Below are 18,686 nucleotides of genomic sequence, written 5' to 3'. Positions count from 1 at the left end.
ATGCCAAATAATGTCCCAGTTTACTACCTGAAAGTCCTGACTCCTTTGTAATTGCTAGGTTTATACTATTCTTTTCACTTGCTGTAATATCCCCCACTCCAAGGCACAACCCCTTATTACACTTGGCAGTAATATCCCCCAGGATTAATTGAGGACTGCAGATGCTGGAGAGTCAGAGTCAAAAACTGTGGCGCTGGAAAAGCACAGCAGGTCAGGCAGAATCTGAGCAGCAGGAGAGTTGATGTTTCTGGCATAAGCCCTTTATCAATTAAACTCCATCTGCCACTTCTCAGCCTATCTGTTGTAATCTGAGATAACCATCTTTGCTGTCCACTACACCTCCAATTTTGGTGTCATTTCAAACTTACTAACTGTACCTCTTATGCTCGCATCCAAATCATTTATGTAAATGACAAAAAGTAGAGGACCCAGCACCGATCCTTGTGGCACTCCACTGGTCACAGGCCTCCAGTCTGAAAAAGAACCCTCCACCACTACCCTCTGTCTTCTACCTTTGAGCCAGTTCTGTATCCAAATGGCTAGTTCTCCCTGTATTCCATGAGATCTAACCTTGCTAATTAGTCTTCCATGGGGAACCTTGTCGAACACCTTACTGAAGTCCATATAGATCACATCTACTGCTCTGAACTCCTTATGGATCTGAGTCCACATCAGCATGTAGCTCCCTCAGTTTACCTAGTTTTGCTTCTCTTGTGATTATAATTTCACTAAGCTTCCTTTTCCCTTCCATTTGTCAATGTATCTATTACTGCCATGTTTTTGTATGCTCAGGGCATTTGTTTCATCCACCATTTCCTTATTATCTACCATTAACTGTCCAGAGAACTAACAGTCATTTTACTTCTTGTTTTCCTTTTTAGATACCAGTATATACTCCTTGCTATCTGCTTTTACATCCTTAGGTAGCTTCCTCTTATTCTCTAACATCTTTCTCCTGATTAACCTTTTACTCATTCTCTGCCAGTCTTTCTACTCTGACCAATCATCTGACCAGTCACTCACCTGTCTACAGTTATATGGTTTTCCTTAATTTTGGTATTTCTGTGAACTACTTTAGTTAACCACAGACGGTGGACTTTCCTTTCTCCGAAAGGTCTGCCTGTATGTCTGTATTGATCTAGTTCTTAGAATGTCAGTTCACTTCAGCTAGCTCAGCTTTCATGCCCACATAGATGCCCTATTTCAGTTTAATAGACTAGTCTTACACCCAATTTACTCTTTTACAAACTGGAAATAAAATTCAGTCTTATTGTGGTCTGCTGTTACCCAAGGATCTCTTTGTTCTGAGGTCACTAATTATTTCTGTTCCATTATACAATACTAAGCCTTCTATATCTACCCTCAGCTTGGTTCCAGAATGTGCTCCTTGAGGAAATACCTCAGAAGTATTCTATGAACTTCTCATCCAGGCCACTACTATGAATCTCATATTTACATTTTATATGTAGATTGAAGTCATTCATAATTATTGCTGTCCCTTTATGACAAGCACCAAATATTTCTTCTTGTATATTGTGTTTCACAATGTGGTTATAGTCAATGGTCCTGTAGATCATTCCCACACGTGATGTCTTTCTCCTACTATTCCTTATTTCCATCCAAACAATTTGTACACTAACTGATCTGCTGAATCACGGTCATCTATTGAATTGCATAGATGCCATCTTGGTTAATAGTATTTCATCTCTTCTTGAAGATCAAATAATTCTCTATTTATTTACTTCAATTTGTGCAACCAATTCATTACTTCTGTTTTGAATGCCATGCACATTTGGATTCAGAACCTTTAGTTTTGACTTTTTGTTATCTTGGTAAGATATAACCTTGACTGTTGATGTATTCTGAGTTTTTTTAAAATCTGTGCTCCTCTGACTCTCATTTCTCATTTTAATGTTTTGCTCACTTAGCTTGTCTCTGCTGTTTGATCTCCTACATCTTTCCACTTTTGATCCCTAGCCCACTACTATTTAAAACCCTCTTCACTTCTTTAGTGATGCATTTCACAAGATGGTTCAGGGTAGATCATCCCATGGTACAGCCCTCACTTTCACCAGTACTGATGTCCCCAGTGGCCCATGCACTGAAACCAATTTCTCCAACACCAATCTTTGAGCCACATACTCATCTCTTTACTTTTATGTACCCAATGCCAGTTTTTACTTGGCTCTGGTAATAACCTCCTGGAAACCGGGGTGGCACAATGGCTCGGGGGTAGCACGGCAGCTCAGGGATGGCACGGCGACTCAATAGTTAGCACTGCTGCCTCACAGTGCCAAGGTCCCAGGTTCGATTCCTGCCTCGGACAACTTCTGTGTGGAGTTTGCAATTCTCCCCGTGTCTGTGTGGGATTCCTCCAGGTGCTCCGGTTTCCTCCCACAATCCAAAGATGTGCAGGTTAGGTGAATTGGCCATGCTAAATTGTCCGTAGTGTTAGGTGCATTAGTCAGGGGTCAATGTAGGGGAACGGGTCTGGGTGAGTTACTCTTTGGAGGGTCGGTGTGGACTTGTTGGGCCGAAGGGCCTGTTTCCATACTATAGGGAATCTAATCTAATCAGTAATGTGGAGGGGGAAACGGGTCTGAGAGATAAATAGGGGGGTGGGGGTGGGGGTGGGACTGAGTGGATGCAGGTGGGGGTGATAGGTCAGAGGAGAGGGTGGAGCAGATAGATGGAAAGGTAGGACAGGCATTGAAGGCAGTGCCAAGATGGATGGTTGGATCTGGGATGAGGTGGGGGAAGGGGAGATTTAGAATCTGGTGAAGTTGATATCGATGCTGTGTGGTTGAAGGGTCCCAAGGCAGAAAATGAGGTGTACTTCCTCCAATTGTCGGGTGGCTTGGATTTGGCGATGGAGAAGGCCCAGGACTTGCATGTCCTTGGGGGAGGTGGAGTTGAAGTGGTCGGCAACAGGGCGGGGTGGTAATATTCCCCAGTCCTATCATGCCCCTTGTTTAAGAAGGATTAGAAAATTGTGGCAATAGTCTCATGTGACTTGCATCCTTACTTCCTTTGTAACCTAGAAAAGCATGTCACTTTTACACTGTAGACTTCCATCATTTTAGGTGCATCCTGTTTATTTTTATCCTGTTGAATATTGCTGCCACATACTCACTTCGGTGTTTCTATCGGCAGCATCACTTCTCAGGAAGGCAGGTGCAAAGTTCACATATTGTAACTCAGCTATGCCTACTGATTCCACAGATTATCTGTTTTGCTTCCCACCCTTTTTATTATTAGCCCTTTACTATTTCTGTTTATAACAGATTTGGATTCCTTTTTAGTCACTAATTTATGGTTATTTTCTCTTTGCTGTTCTTGTTGCTTCTTTTTAGTTTTCTTTTGTACTTCAATGCTCTATTTGGTCGTCTTAGAGTCATAGAGATGTACAGCATGGAACAGACCCTTCGGTCCAACCCGTCCATGCCAACTAGATATCCCAACCCAATCTAGTCCCACCTGCCAGCACCTGGCCCATATCCCTCCAAACCCTTCCTACTCATATACCCATCCAAATGCCTCTTAAATGTTGCAATTGTACCAGCCTCCTCCACATCCTCTGGCAGCTCATTCCATACACGTGTCACCCTCTGCATGAAAAAGTTGCTCCTTAGGTCTCTTTTATAACTTTCCCCTCTCACCCTAAGCCTATGCCCTCTAGTTCTGGACTCCCCCACCCCAGGGAAAAGACTTTGTCTATTTATTCTATCCATGCCCCTCATAATTTTGTAAACCTCTATAAGGTCACCCCTCAGCCTCCGACACTGCAGGGAAAACAGCACCAGTCTGTTCAGCCTCTCCCTGTAGCTCAGATCCTCCAACCCTGGCAACATCCTTGTAAATCTTTTCTGAATCCTTTCAAGTTTCACATCTTTCCGATAGGAAGGAGACCAGAATTGCATGCAATATTCCAACAGTGGCCTGACCAACATGACCACAACATGACCTCCCAACTCCTATACTCAATATTCTGACCAATAAAAGAAAGCATACCAAACGCCGCCTTTGCTATCCTATCTACCTGCGACTCCACTTTCATGGAGCTATGAACCTGCACTCCAAGGTCTCTGTTCAGCTCCCCAGGATCTTACCATTAAGCGTATAAGTTCTGCTAAGATTTGCTTTCCCAAAATGCAGCACCTCACATTTATCTGAATTAAACTCCATCTACCACTTCTCAGCCCATTGGCCCATCTGGTCAAGATCCTGTTGTAATCTGAGGTAACCATCTTTGCCATCCACTACACCTCCAATTTTGTTGTCATCTGCAAACTTACTAACTGTACCTCTTATGATCACATCTAAATTAATTCTGTAAATGACAAAAAGTAGAGGACCCAGCACCAATCCTTGTGGCACTCCACTGGTCACAGGCCTCCAGTCTGAAAAACAACCCTCTACCACCTCCCTCTGTCTTCTGCCTTTGAACCAGTTCTGTATCCAAAACTCGATCAAGTTTGTGAGACATGATTTCCCACGCACAAAGCCATGTTGACTATCCCGAATCAGTCCTTGCCTTTCCAAATACATGTACATCCTGTGCCTCAGGATTCCCTCCAACAACTTGCCAACCACCGAGGTCAGGCTCACCTGTCTATAGTTCCCTGGCTTGTCTTTAACGCCTTTCTTAAACAGTGGCACCACGTTTGCCAACCTCCAATCTTCCGGCACCTCACCTGTGACTATCGATGATACAAATATCTCAGCAAGAGGCCTAGCAATCACTTCTCTAGCTTCCCACAGAGTTCTCGGGTACACCTGATCAGGTCCTGGGGATTTATCCACTTTTAACCGTTTCAAGACATCCAGCACTTCCTCCTCTGTAATCTGGACATTTTGCAAGATGTCACCATCTATTTCCCAACAGTCTATATCTTCCATATCCTTTTCCACAGTCGTCTTTGCTGTGATCATAAGTCTCCTTTTTCTACTTAATTTTACTTGGTATCTTTAAGCAGGGATAAAGACCAATCACCCAGAAAACTAATTTAGATGCCCTTCCTTTCTTCACGGGAGTATGTCTATTGTGTAGCTAAATTTCTTTATGAATGGCTCCCATTGGTCAGTTACTGTTTTGCCTCCTAATTTCTGATTCCAATTCAGCAGTTCCAGATCCCTTTTCAAATTACTAAAACTAACTCTCCTTCAGTTAAGAATGTCTGCACTTGATTGCACATTGTTGTTTACATAACTATTCTAAACCTATTGTTATTATGATCGATGTTTTCATGAGGCAGCACTTTGGAAACACGGTGCCATTTCATTCATCAGATCTTGATCTAAAATGTAATCAAAAATGTTTTAGTGTACATATTTAAGGAATTCCTTCCCCACCTACTCCTTTGTGCTGTTACTACCCCTATCCAAATGACCTTAATTGAAGTCCCTGCTTGCCACGATTTCATAATTCTTGCATCCTTCTGTAGTTTGCATGCAACTTTATTCCTCACATATGTTGACCATATATCCAGATTTTTAGACAATTGTTTCGTCACAAAGAACATCCTGTGTGATTGTGACTATCTTTGCTCATCCATCTCAACCTATCTGCTGCCTTTCACATAGTTAGACCACACTGTCTCTCCTAATATGTTTCCAGTTGGGACTGCACTTGTCTGATTTCACTCTGCTCTTTCTTGTTGCAGTGAGAGAATCACCATCAAAGGCCTCTCTTGTCTTAACTGCAGTCTGGTATTCTCCAAGGACCTATCCTTGGTATCCTCTTTGTTCTCATCTACTTGCAGTTCCTCAGTGACATTATTTGAAAACATATATTGGCTAATGATACCCATCTTCATCTCGCTGCTTCTCTTGACGCATTTTGCCACAAAGTTGTCAGGCTACCTCTTAGATGTCCAGTACTGAAATACGAGAAGTTATTTCAGTTAAATGTTGGATAATTTAAAGCTATCATCTTAGACCTTCACTACAAACTGTTTTGGGATAGTTTACTGAATTAAAGACTCTATGCAAATATGAATTGTTCCTGCATCTGAGCCTCATTGCTGTGTGTTCCTAATTGCTATCTGAAAAAGCAAGGTAAAACACTGAAAGGCGGTGAAATGAGTTTTTTAAAAAAAGTGTAAAAACCACAGCAAGTATGTACTGGCTTCATACCAATAACTGGGGGATGTAACAAATCTTTTCTTGCATGGAGAATAAAATATTGTAACTTAACTGACAAATGTAGTTAACAAGCACTCCAAATGCTATATTTTAAGAATGATTTCAGATTGAAAAATGGTTTTGGTTACTTTCTAACATTAAAATCTGTGCACAGATTTTAGTTATTGCTGTAGTGAAGTAATGCATTGTTTTAGATGATAGCTGTACTCATTTTCTTGTTATTGTGATTTGGGAGTTTCCAAAACCATTGTTCCCCAAAGTTTTAAAGGCAAACCCGTTTTAAATAATCAGGTAGTTTCACGTGAATGTAATAGATATCACACACTTTGTAGTCTGGGTTTGAAATATTTAAATAATTAAGACATTTTTACTGATTATAAGTAAGCACTCCTCACTTTAAAATTCAAATAAATGTTAAAATAAAAGAGGAAATTCTGGAAATACTCAGGACCTCAGACAGCATCATTGGAGAGAGAAAAGTTAACACCTTAACTTGGTTACTGTTGAAAACTACGTTGAATTTGTTTAAATAGACAACTTGTTTTGTGTTGCCTATTGTTTGAACACTGCAATATCTAATAATGAAGTGTAACAGTTATGACATTTTTGTATTTTAGAGATATCTTTGTTCCATCTGAATAGCTGTATGACAGACACATTAATTATATTTGTGTTTGTGTTGTGGGAGAAGATAAACTATTTTGGTAGAAAACTGACATGGGAATTATTGTACTGATGAGAACAGGTAGTTTTCTTTCACAGGTAGTCCCATCTTCCAATCCAACTGCACTGTCTTGCAACAGGAATACATCTGGCTGAAACTTGTAACAAAAGGTGAAATATGCAGTTTTTCCTACAGTCTTCAGGCTTTGACAGAATTGCTCCTACTTAACACTTGGGTTTATTTGAAGAATCATTCTTGATTCACTTAATTGTGATCCCAATGATAAAAGTGTATAATTGTAATAGAGGTCTCTACAAATTTATGCTTCTTGATTCAGTGTAGCAGATAACAGCTGTTAGTATGTTGCTGATAAAGACATTTGTTAAGTCTAGATACTGCTGGGGTGCATTTATTCTTTGCATCTAAATCACTTTACAGTTTGTTACACCAGTTATATTGTCAACTTTACATTGGCAAAATTGATATGTGAATGTATAATTGGTCATAATACCCCAATTATATTGGTAGTGGATATTCTACATTAGATGTTTATTCTAAAATTGGATTTTAAATCTATAGATTATAGGTTTTTATCTGACCTTCTGTGCTTTGTGCAGATAAACAACACTGTAGTAAGTGCAATATCTTAGATTGAGCATCTGCATTAACATTAATAAAATGTTTTGTGGTAGTGCAACACTGAGTTAAATGACTGAAATCGCAGTAGTGCACAAGTGAGCTGCATTTTGTGTTCCACTAAATCTTTCAGAGCACACCTATGGATAATCAACAAGTTTCCAAGTTTGTTACTCAGTTAATGATGAGCAATGCACTGGTTGATCTCAGCTGAGGTCAGTGATCTTGGTATTACTTCTGCATTGGTGATTCTTGGTCTAAGGAATAAGCAAAGTCATCTGGAGTTCCTGATTCTCTAGCCTGGATAATAAGTGATGATAAGATTTGGGCTGTTTAAAAGATTTTCTCCTTTATTCTCATGATTATTGCTAATGGATGGCACATTCAGCCAGCATAATTTGTTGTGTTTGGGCTGGATGTGGAGAGAAAATAAATTGTCACTTTATTCTTGTTAAATGCTTCCCAGACATTTTCTCGTTGTAACCCCATCTTAAGGCTTGAAAATTGAACCCCTCCCCCACCACCACCACCACCTCGAAAAATACAAGAGTGGGGTAAGGCAGCTGAGAGAGTGGGAGCCTCTTAGTGCAGGAATACTTTTACAGTCACTCAGTTGGACCTTCAAGGGACCCATTGCTGTCTCCAAATTGGGACCCCACAATGCCATCTTGTGAACACACTTGATGTCTCGATGCCCTATTTAGGTGGACCCTAACCAACTGTCTATGTGGAAGTCCCTTTTCTGATTTACAGACTATTTGGATTCGCATACTCTCAATTATTGCTGCAAATTCCAGTGGCACAGTGGTTAGCACTGCTGCCTCACAGTGCCAGAGATCAGGGTTCAACTCCTGCCTCAGGGAACTGTCTGTGTGGAGTTTGCACATTCTCCCCGTGTCTGTGTGGGTTTCGTCTGGGTGCTCCGGTTTCCTCCCACAGTCCAAAAATGCGCAGGTTAGGTGAATTGGCCATGCTAAATTGCCCGTAGTGTTAGGTGAAGGGGTAAATGTAGGGAATGGGTCTGGGTGGGTTGCTGTTTGGACTTGTTGGGCCGAAGGGCCTGTTTCCACACTGTAAGTAAACTAATCTAATCTACTAAGTATGAATTCCAATAAGTTACTATCCATTATGTGAACACATCACCCTGTTCACTTCAGAATCAAACTAGTTTATGTTCGTGCACTGCCACAGAAGGTTTCATCAACTGATCAGTGATTAAGAGAAATGTTAGCCATATAGGGCTGCTTGATCAGATTTTGATGACTCTGACTGGAAAATGAGGTTGTGCGAGGACAGAATTGGGCATGAATGGATCGTCTCCCAATAATAATTAGTATGCTGACAAAATTTGTCAGAGGGGGCATAACAAATGACCATTAAGCTGAGGTAGACACCTCTCTATTGGTTTGTTGTGTTGCTGATACCTTTTGTGAGAAAAGGAGAGAAAATTAGAAAAGGCAGAAATTCGATTACCTTTACAAACATTGTGCAGTAATCTATTCTGTTTTTAAGATGTGGAGGTGCTGGTGTTGGACTGGGGTGAACAAAGTCAGAAGTCACATGATAACAAGTTACAGTCCAACAGGTTTACTTGAAATTATAAGTTTTCATCACCTGAAGAAGGAGCAGTGCTCTGAAAGCTTGTGATTTCAAATAAACCTGTTGACTATAACCTCGTGTTGTGTGACTTCTAACTCTGTTTTTAAGATACATTGATCCAGCTAATACACTGGGGTTGCTCCATTTCTTCGGCCAGCTTTGAAATTTGAGCATGTGACTGTCATTGTCCATGCTGGAATGCCAAATGGTTAAGTTTGATGTGCTAACTCTGATTTCAGCTGCTTCTGCAATGTTATCATGTAGAAGTGGCATTTAGATCCTTAATTGTGCATCTTTAAGGAGAAATAACAATGGCACCTTTGCATTCATTTTCAACTTAATATTGTGAGAAGACAATTAGTGAAAAGATATGAAATTTTAACTCTGTTTAAGAATTGATTACTAATACAGATATATTGCAGATAATTCCAACTAATAGAGAGATTGGCACTTTTTATACCTGTCTGCTAAACAGCAACAATTTAATCAATCAAATGTACATGGAGTGGTGTGCTGCAAGAATTGGTGCTTGGTCCACTGCTTTTTATCATTTTTATATAAATGTTTTCAATGTGAATGTAAGAGGAATGGTTAGTAAGTTTGCAGGCGACACCAAAATTGCTGGTCTAGTGGACATTAAAAAGGTTATCTCCGAGGACAATGGCACTTTGATTATATGGGCCGAGGAGTACCAGGTGGAGTTTAATTTAGATAAATGTGAGGTGTTGTGTTTTGGTAAGGTAAATCAAGGCAGGACTTATACAGTTAATGGTAAGGCCCTGGGGAGTGTTCTGGATTAGTGGTGTTGGAAGAGCACAGCAATTCAGGCAGCATTCGAGGACAGGCAAAATTCCGAGGACAGGCAAAATCGACGTTTCAGGCAAAAGCCCTTCATCAGGAATAAAGGCAGAGAGCCTGAAGCGTGGAGAGATAAGCTAGAGGAGGGTGGGGGTGGGGAGAAAGTAGCATAGAGTACAATAGGTCAGTGGGGGAGGAGATGAAGGTGATAGGTCAGGGAGGAGAGGGTGGAGTGGATAGGTGGAAAAGGAGCTGGGCAGGTCGGACAAGACAAGGGGACAGTGTTGAGCTGGAGGTTAGAAACTAGGATGAGGTGGGGGAAGGGGAAATGAGGAAGCTGTTGAAGTCCACATTGATGCCCTGGGGTTGAAGTGTCCCGAGGTGGAAGATGAGGCGTTCTTCCTCCATGCGTCTGGTGGTGAGGGAGCGGTGGTGGAGGAGGCCCATATCCTCGGCAGAGTGGGAGGGGGAGTTGAAATGTTGGGCCACGGGGCGGTTTGGTTGATTGGTGCGGGTGTCTCAGAGATGTTCCCTAAAGCGCTCTGCTAGGAGACGCCCAGTCTCCCTGATGAAGAGGAGACCGCATCGGGAGCAACGGATACAATAAATGATATTAGTGGATGTGCAGGTAAAACTTTGATGGATGTGGAAGGCTCCTTTAGGGCCTTGGATGGAGGTGAGGGAGGAGGTGTGGGCACAGGTTTTACAGTTCCTGCGGTGGCAGGGGAAAGTGCTAGGATGGGAGGGTGGGTCGTAGGGGGCGTGGACCTGACCAGGTAGTCGCGGAGGGAACGGTCTTTGCGGAAGGCGGAGAGGGGTGGGGAGGATTTAAGGTGAGAGGGGAAAGATTTAAAAAGGGACTTAAGGGGCAACATTTTCACACAAAGGGTGGGCCAAAGGAAGTGGTGGAGGCTGGTACAATTACAACATTTAAATGACATTTGGATGGGTACACAAATAAGAAGGGTTTAGAGGGATATGGGCCAAGTGAGACTAGATTAATTTTGGATATCTGGTTGAAATGGATGAGTTGGACCAAAAAGTCTGTTTTAGGCTGTATAACTCTGACTCTATGCGATAACAATACCTGAAAAATAAAGTTCGACATGAGGGAAATATAGAATCTTGATTAGTTGTGCAGATCCTAGCATAATTTAGGCAATAGAAGTTGTGTAAGTCCTTTTCCAATGATAGTACTGAAAAGGTCCGAGGAAGGATTATTTTTATTTTGGTGGAACAGAGCATTAAGATTTAGTAAACAAAAAAGCTGATTGTGAAAGATAAAATACAGTAAAGAGGATTGTTGCATTTAAAACCTGATGCTGTAGCCTTGAGTATATGCTGTGTGTGTGCGCGCGCACGCAAAGGGGTCATCTCCCAAATTTCATATCTCTGCAAATTTTAAGCTGTAATGGGATTTAACTTCCCTTTTCCCAGGAACAGTGACCTAGTATTTGTCTAATTGCAGTGCATATATAGGGGATTTTGAACTATTTAGCAAAAAATGGTTTTATGTTGGGACAAATAAATGTGTAAATGGCTTAAATCTTGGTAGGAAAATTCTAACTTGAGCTTTGGTTTATTTGGTCGGTATGTTTTTGTGCCAAATTTGCAGTAAATCACAAGTCCCCTCCTTTAAACCATTGCAGATTCTGGGTATCTGCTGTAGTTTGAAGCAGAGGGCGTATGTTCTGTATTGTGTAGCTTCGACAGATAAGTCCCACCCACTGACCAGCAGCGCAATTAACTGTGTCATGTGACTGCTGACGAAGGCTGACAAGTGCAGTGGGCGGAAGAATAGGTTAGGCAGAAAATCAGCAATGTAAGAAGTTTCCTTTTTTTTTAAAACAAAACATTGCAAGACCCTGTAGAAAATCAGGTCAGTTGATGCTCCACGCTTGTTTGTGAATAGCGTTGTGCTTTAATACTTTTCTTTACATCAAATGACATATGGGGAAAGAAACTTTTAAGATGCTGAGAATGAGCAGAAGTAACGTTTTTGCTAGGCCTGCAAAGCAAGACAACTCCAGGAAATGATGCAGCCTTTACTAAGCTCTAACAGTGTGCTTCTAATGTGTCACAGTAACAATATTACTTCTAAGTTTAACTTTATCTCTCTCCATATTCTCTTCCTATTTTTCAGTCACAAGCTTTGCAAATATTTTTTAGTCTTAAATGTGTTCTGTTTCTTTTCATGCTGTTGTCTCCGTCTGTCAATTTTTTTTGCCTTAAGTACTGTTGCTGTGCTTGTTGAGTGAATTGGTTTACTCTCGTTTCCGTTGTGAGCAAACTAACTATACAGGAGAGTCAGAGCTCTCCTCCTCCCCCACTACAGTGAATCATAATGTTGGACCCTGTTAAACATCTACTGGGCCACCTCCGGTCTCTGACCTTTTAGAACTGTGCTTAGTTTCTTGTCATTCTACTCTCATAGCTCTATGTATGATTAAGGAATTTATGGAGCATATTTTGGGATTGCAGCAATGATATATTAAACCCTGCACAATTTCTAGCTGGACGTTTTGGCTGGCATTAACAGCCCTTGCACACCAGCATTATAATTGGTAATATATCAATTTGACAGAAAGGAGATCAAATGCAAAATGTTGCTTTTCTGGATAAGAATCTGACGCTGCCCATAACTAGTGGACATTAAAAGATAAATGTACAGATTTGGTCCAGCAGCTGGGTTTTTTTTTGAAAGAGGAAGTGAGGTACTTGTTGCCTCCAATTCCCTAAAATGGGTCTGCAGTTAGTCTCCCCTTTTGAGTTCTCTGCAAATGGAAGTGGATTGAAAAAAGCATTCAAATAATCCTGGGTGAATTGCCTTTCATCATATTTAGAGAGCTAAATACACCGAATGAAAGAAAGACCCCCTCTGTTCTCAAGATAATTTAAAACATTTTGTCTCAGGTGAATTAGTTTGGCTACTGCATTTTTACTTTAATAAACTTGTTTAAACATGTTATGACACACCTCCAAGGTAGCTGGGACGTGAATCCAGACCTTCTGGCCCAGGTTTGAGCAGACAATGGTCTAGCAGACAATGGTCTAGCAGACAATGGTCTAGCAGACAATGGTCTAGCAGACAATGGTCTAGCAGACAATGGTCTAGCAGACAATGGTCTAGCAGACAATGGTCTAGCAGACAATGGTCTAGCAGACAATGGTCTAGCAGACAATGGTCTAGCAGACAATGGGAAGACTACTTAATTTATCTTTAGTTGTAGTGGGTGGTTGATACATGCTGAGCAGTACAGTCGCTCTGTTCTTTGAATAAATGCCAGTTTTGAGTTGGTTTCATGGTAAAGATTGTGATGGGGTAATGTTTTACCAAAGATTGGTATCTCTGAGAATGCAGCACTTCCTGTGAGTCTAAATTTCGTGTGCCAGTGCCTGGAATAGTGTTTGAATCCAAAACCATAGAGTCAAGCAAACACTTGTGTGGGAATGGTTGTAGAAAATTGGATTCAGTTTAGAGATCCAACAGGGAGGCAAAGGATGGAGTTGTGCTATCAGTGGCATTGGGGTTGTGGATTACATTCACCAGTGGGGTAGAACTTACTTGACGTCCAAGGAGGAGGTCAGGGGAACATAGGGATAAACTGTAAAACTGCACTTGCCTATCCTGTCTGTTCCTGAGATAGGAAACTTTATTTAATATTCTGACATTTAAGCAGTTGGACTAGGTGAATCAGATGTTCCAACAGCCTCATCCATTTTATTTCAGCTGAGCATTGACTCTTGGGAACTACCTCAGAATCCATGAGAGAACACCTTAAACTTAGCAATGGAGTTAACATACACTGCTATTTGAGAAAGTGTTCCAAGCCTCACTACTCTTTGCATGTAGAAGTGCTTTCTAACAACTGTCCTGAATGGACTGTCCCAACTTTTTAGACTATGTCCCTGGTTGCAGAATCTTCAGAAACAGTGGAGATCATTTATCGTTCTCTACCCTGTCTTTCCCTGTTAATATCCTGACAACTTTGATTAGATCGTCCCTTAATGTTCTAAATTCTGGAGAATAAAGCCCTTATTTGTCCAATCTCTCCTCATAAAGTAACCTCCTCAAGTCCAGGTATCATCCTAATGAACTACATTGTACTCCCTCCAGGGCCAGAAATTTCTTCTTGGGGTGTAATGTGTAGATCTGCTCACAATACTCTGTGGGATCTAACTAAGGCTTTGTGTAAGTGCAGCATAATGTCTGTATCCTTATGCTCCAGCCCTTTAGATATGAAGACACGCATTCCATGAGACACTTGAATTATTTTCTGCGTCCGTTTATGGCATTTTAAAGAGGTATGCACCTGAACTCCCCCAAATCTCGTCAGACATTCACTTATTTAACTTTGTTGTTTCTTACAAAAAAAAACACCCTGATCTATCCTTTTTTGGTCAAAATAAATGACCTCATACTTGCTTATGTATCCATCTGCCACGGCTTTGCCCATTTCACCTAATCTATCAATATCCTTTTGTAATTTTATGCTGTCTCCAACACTGCAGTGCTGCCCAATTTTGTGTTGTCAGCAAATATGGACATTTATCTTGTTATGCCAGTGTTCCAAGTCATTAATGACTATTGTAAATAATTGAGGCCAAAATTACGCAACATTTTTAGTGTTGTTTACTAGTAGTGGCTGGGTCAGCTTTGAGTATCATGATGTGCTGGATTGCCTTTGTGTCTGTGAAGCAGACATAGTAAGGAAAAAGATATTTCATCAAGCTTATTATCTCTGTTTTTTGATTTCAAAATCTGCAGCTTGAAGTGTTACAACTGTGTAAAATTGTTTGTTTTTGCATGCAAGAGGAATGTCAATGTTACAAATCTCAGCAGCTCCTGTGGTGTGCTCAAACTCTAATCGAATGCATGACTAAATGAAAGCAGAGCTTCTATTAGTTGGAATTATTTTTCAGAGCATTCCTTTAGGTTTCATTCAAGTTTGCAAATAAAATGTTTGTACTGCTCCAGCATGCAATAAAAGTACCATTGCCAAGTGTTTTTCATACCACCTCAGTCAGGTTTTTATTTGAACAGGACAAAAGGGGACTCCTTGAGGCCATCTACATGAAAATAACAGTTTGGAATAATCTCCCTTATTCCATTTGTCCACTTTATTTGCTGTGTGGAGATGCTCTCATGGCGGACACGACACGGGCACTTGGTACATTTTGCTGTTGTCTGCAACTCTATCATCATTTTCACAATTATGACATGGAATCAAATTCAGCAGGAAAAGATTGCAAATTCATGAATAGTATGTGACCATCATCAAGGCATCTGTTTGAACCTTCATCATTCACAAAGGCTGTCCATAGTTTCTGTAACTTGAGAATCAGTCACAACCTTGCATTTGGAAAGGCACGGATTGATCAGGGTTAGGTAACGTGGCTTTGTGTGCACTTGGTTGCGTTTTTTTGAAGAAGTGACAAAGAATATGGATGAAGGCAGAATGGTAGCTGTTGTCCATATGGATGTCAGCAAAGCATTCAACAAAGTTCCGCCTAGTAGACTAGTTAGCAAGGTTAGATCACAAGTGGATCTGTAATTCAAGGGGAGCTGGTTAGTTGGATAGAATGTTGGCTTGAATGTAGGAGACAGAGGGTGGTGATGGAGGGTTGTTTTTTAGACAGTGGCCTTTGACCAGCAGTGTGCCATAAGGGTCAGTGCAATGTCTGCTGCTCTTTGTCATGTTATATAAAAGATTTTGATGTGAATATAGGAGCTATGGTTAGTAAATTTGCAGATGATACCAAGATTGCTGGTGGCTAATGAAGAAGGTTACCTCATACTACAACAGGACCTTCATCGGATGGGCCAATGGGCCAAGGAATGGCAGATGGAGTTTAATTTAGATAATGTGAAGTGTTGCATTTTGGTTAGGCAAACCAGGGCAGGACATGTGCAATTAATGGAAGGGCCTTGGGGAGTGTTACCAAATAGAGAGACCTCAGGGTACAAGTGCATAGTTCCTTGAAAGTGGAGTCACAGGTAGACAGGGTAGTGAAGAAGACGTTTGGTATGCTTGCCTTCTTTGGTCAGTGCATTGAGTATAGGAGTTGGGACATCATGTGGCTATACAAGATATCAGTGAAGTCATTTCTAGAATAATGTGTGAAATTGTGGTCTCCCTGCTATAGGAAGAATATTGTTTACCTTGAAAGGGCTTAGAAAAGGTTTACAATAATGTTGCTGGGTTTGGAGGTTTTGAGCTATAGGGAGAGACTGAATAGGCTGGGGCAGTTTTCCTTGCAGTGTTGGAGGCAGAGAGGTGACCTTTATAGAGGTTTATAAAATCATGAGGGACATGGATACAGTAAATAACAAAGGTATTTTTCCCAGGTCAGGAAGTCCAAATTTAGAGGGCATAGGTTTAAGGTGAGAGGGAAAAGATTTAAAAGGGACCTAACAGGCAACTTTTTCATACAGAAGATGGTGCATATATAGAATGAGTTGCCAGGGAAGTGTTTGAGACGGGTACAATTACGGCATTTATAAGGTATCCGATGGATACTTGAATAAGAAGGGCTTAGACTGATATGGGCCAAATGCTGGCAAGTGGGATTAGATCAGTTTAGGAATCTGGTCAGCATTGATGAATTGGATTGAAGTATCTGTTTCTGTGCTGTCTAACTCAATGGTACTATTCCTGGGTGAAAATGGGTTGAACAGTTGGTGCCTCCGAGAGAGGAGATTGTGGGCGGCACGGTGGCACAGTGGTTAGCACTGCTGCCTCACAGCGCCAGAGACCCGGGTTCAATTCCCGAATCAGGCGACTGACTGTGTGGAGTTTGCACATTCTCCCTGTGTCTGCGTGGGTTTCCTCCAGGTGCTCTGGTTTCCTCCCACAATCCAAAAATGTGCAGGTTAGGTGTATTGACCATGCTAAATTGTCCGTAGTATTAGGTGAAGGGGTAAATGTAGGAGTATGGGTCTGGGTGGCATACGCTTCGGCGGGTCGGTGTGGACTTGTTGGGCTGAAGGGCCTGTTTCCACACTGTAAGTAATCTAATCTAATCTAAAAGTAGTTCACAGCCTTGCTATACAATGAGCCAAAAAAATTCAATAATTCTTGAGAAGTAGGAACCTTAAGGACAGTACTTGACATTCGCTGTTAAAAGCCTTTTTTCTCTGCAAGAAGAGCAATATTCATTAAGTGAGCAGTTGAATAACCTTATGCATAACTCACCTGAAACCATCAGGCTGCATTTTGTTTGTGAGCTGATTCAGTTCATTGTCATTGTCAGCTGTTTACTAAAATGTAGATGATTTCTCAGTTGCATCTAAGTTGATTGGCCATTTTTGTTTGAAGGAGACTATCCTACCTTTTTATAATTGATTAGGAATTACATATATCCCTCAGTTATAAATATTGTGCAGTATTGTATGAAAGTTCTGCATCTAAAGAGTCTCTTAATGATGCTTGTAAGAAGGGGGAGGCATTGGCATAGTGGTAATGTCACTAAATTATTTAATCTAGCACCAAGTTTGAATCCCATCATGGTAGATGATGGAAATTGAGCTCAATAAAAATCTGGAATTAATGAATATCATGAAACCACTGCCAATTGCCAGGAAAACCCATTTGATTCATCACTGCCCATGAGGGAAGGAAGTCTGCTGACAGCAGTGTGATCAACTCTTACCTGCTCTCTGAAATGGCCTAACAAGCCACTCAGTTGCAGCAATTGTGTCAAAGTGTTACAAGAAGTAATTAAGACCACTGGACATCAACCTAGGCATTAGAAATGTCAATGGCAAATACAGTCCTGTTGATCCTGCAAAGATTTCCTTATTAACATTTCAGGGGCTAGTGCCAAAATTTGGAGAGTTCTCTGACTAGCTACGATGTGCTCATACTTGTGAAATCAGACAGGTTTCCCAGACACCACCATCACCATCCATGGGGTATATCCTATCCAACTGGCAGGACAGGCCCAGCAGATATAGTGGTACAGCCAGGAAGGATTGCCCTGAGAATCCTCAATTGATCCTGGACTCCATGAAATTTCAGAGCATCAGGTTAAACACAGGCAGGAAACCTCCTGTTGATTATGATGTACTATCTTCTCTCTGCTGCTGAATCAGTGTTCCATATTAAGTACCACTTGGAGAAAGCAATACCAGTTACAGGGTGCTGAATATCCTCTGGGGGTGGTGGTGGTGGGGAGAAGAGAGAATGGTGGATTTCAATATTGACTACCAAGACTGACTCGGCAGCAGTTCTACTCATCAAACTGATTGAATATTAAAGGATGTAGTTGCTTTACTGGGTCTGTGGCTGGTGGTGAGGGAACCAGCAAAAGGAAAGAACATATTTGGCCTTATCCATGCCAATCTGCCTGTTGCATTTGATCGAGGGTGGCAGCGAGGAACCTGAACAAAACCTGAGTCAATGGCAATCGGGTGGAAACTGTCTGCTGCTTGGAGTCGTATGTTGTACAAAATAAATGGTTGTGCTTATTGGCGGTCAGTTAAAGGATCTCCGTTCTCAGACATCTCTGCAGGGGTTCTCTGTGCACTGTCCTAGGCCCAACCGTCTTCAGCTGCATCCTAAATCACCTTTCCTCCATGCTAAGGTTGGAAGTTGGGATGTTCGCTGATTGCACAGTCTTTAGCACCATTTGTGACCCCTCAGATGCTGAAGCAGTTGGTGTTCAAGTGCAGTATGGCCTGGTCAATATTCAGGCTTGGGCTGAGAAATCAAAAATAATATTCATGCAACTTTTAGGCAGTGACTATCTTCAACAGGAGATGATTTGTCATTCTTGGCATTTAATGGCAACACCATCCCTGAAACCCCAATATCTTTGGTGTTACCATTGACTTGAAAGTGAC

The 18,686-nt window shown here is 41.3% G+C and overlaps 1 protein-coding gene across 5 annotated transcripts in view; it reads left to right on the top strand.

The window, feature by feature from the left end:
* The window catches only part of LOC122557205 (Krueppel-like factor 8), a 188,897-nt gene that overhangs the window by 5,832 nt on the left and 164,379 nt on the right, over positions 1 to 18,686 (top strand). The window contains exon 1 of one of the 5 annotated variants that reach the window (XM_087992068.1): positions 11,581 to 11,720. The exons of 2 other annotated variants lie outside the window; for them this stretch is intronic. The gene's annotated coding sequence lies outside the window, so the exon portion shown is untranslated. Of the gene's footprint in view, positions 1 to 11,580; positions 11,721 to 18,686 lie in introns of those variants that run through there. 2 more of the 5 variants (XM_087992069.1, XM_087992071.1) reach the window with 2 other exon arrangements.

The sequence above is a fragment of the Chiloscyllium plagiosum genome, unplaced genomic scaffold (genome assembly GCF_037043375.1).
Source record: "Chiloscyllium plagiosum isolate Xiang-an unplaced genomic scaffold, Cpla_swu_hap1 HiC_scaffold_11, whole genome shotgun sequence".
In the NCBI taxonomy this organism is placed as follows: Eukaryota; Metazoa; Chordata; class Chondrichthyes; order Orectolobiformes; family Hemiscylliidae; genus Chiloscyllium; species Chiloscyllium plagiosum.
Note: the sequence above shows the minus strand (reverse complement) of the source record. Positions and strands in the feature narration are given on the sequence as shown.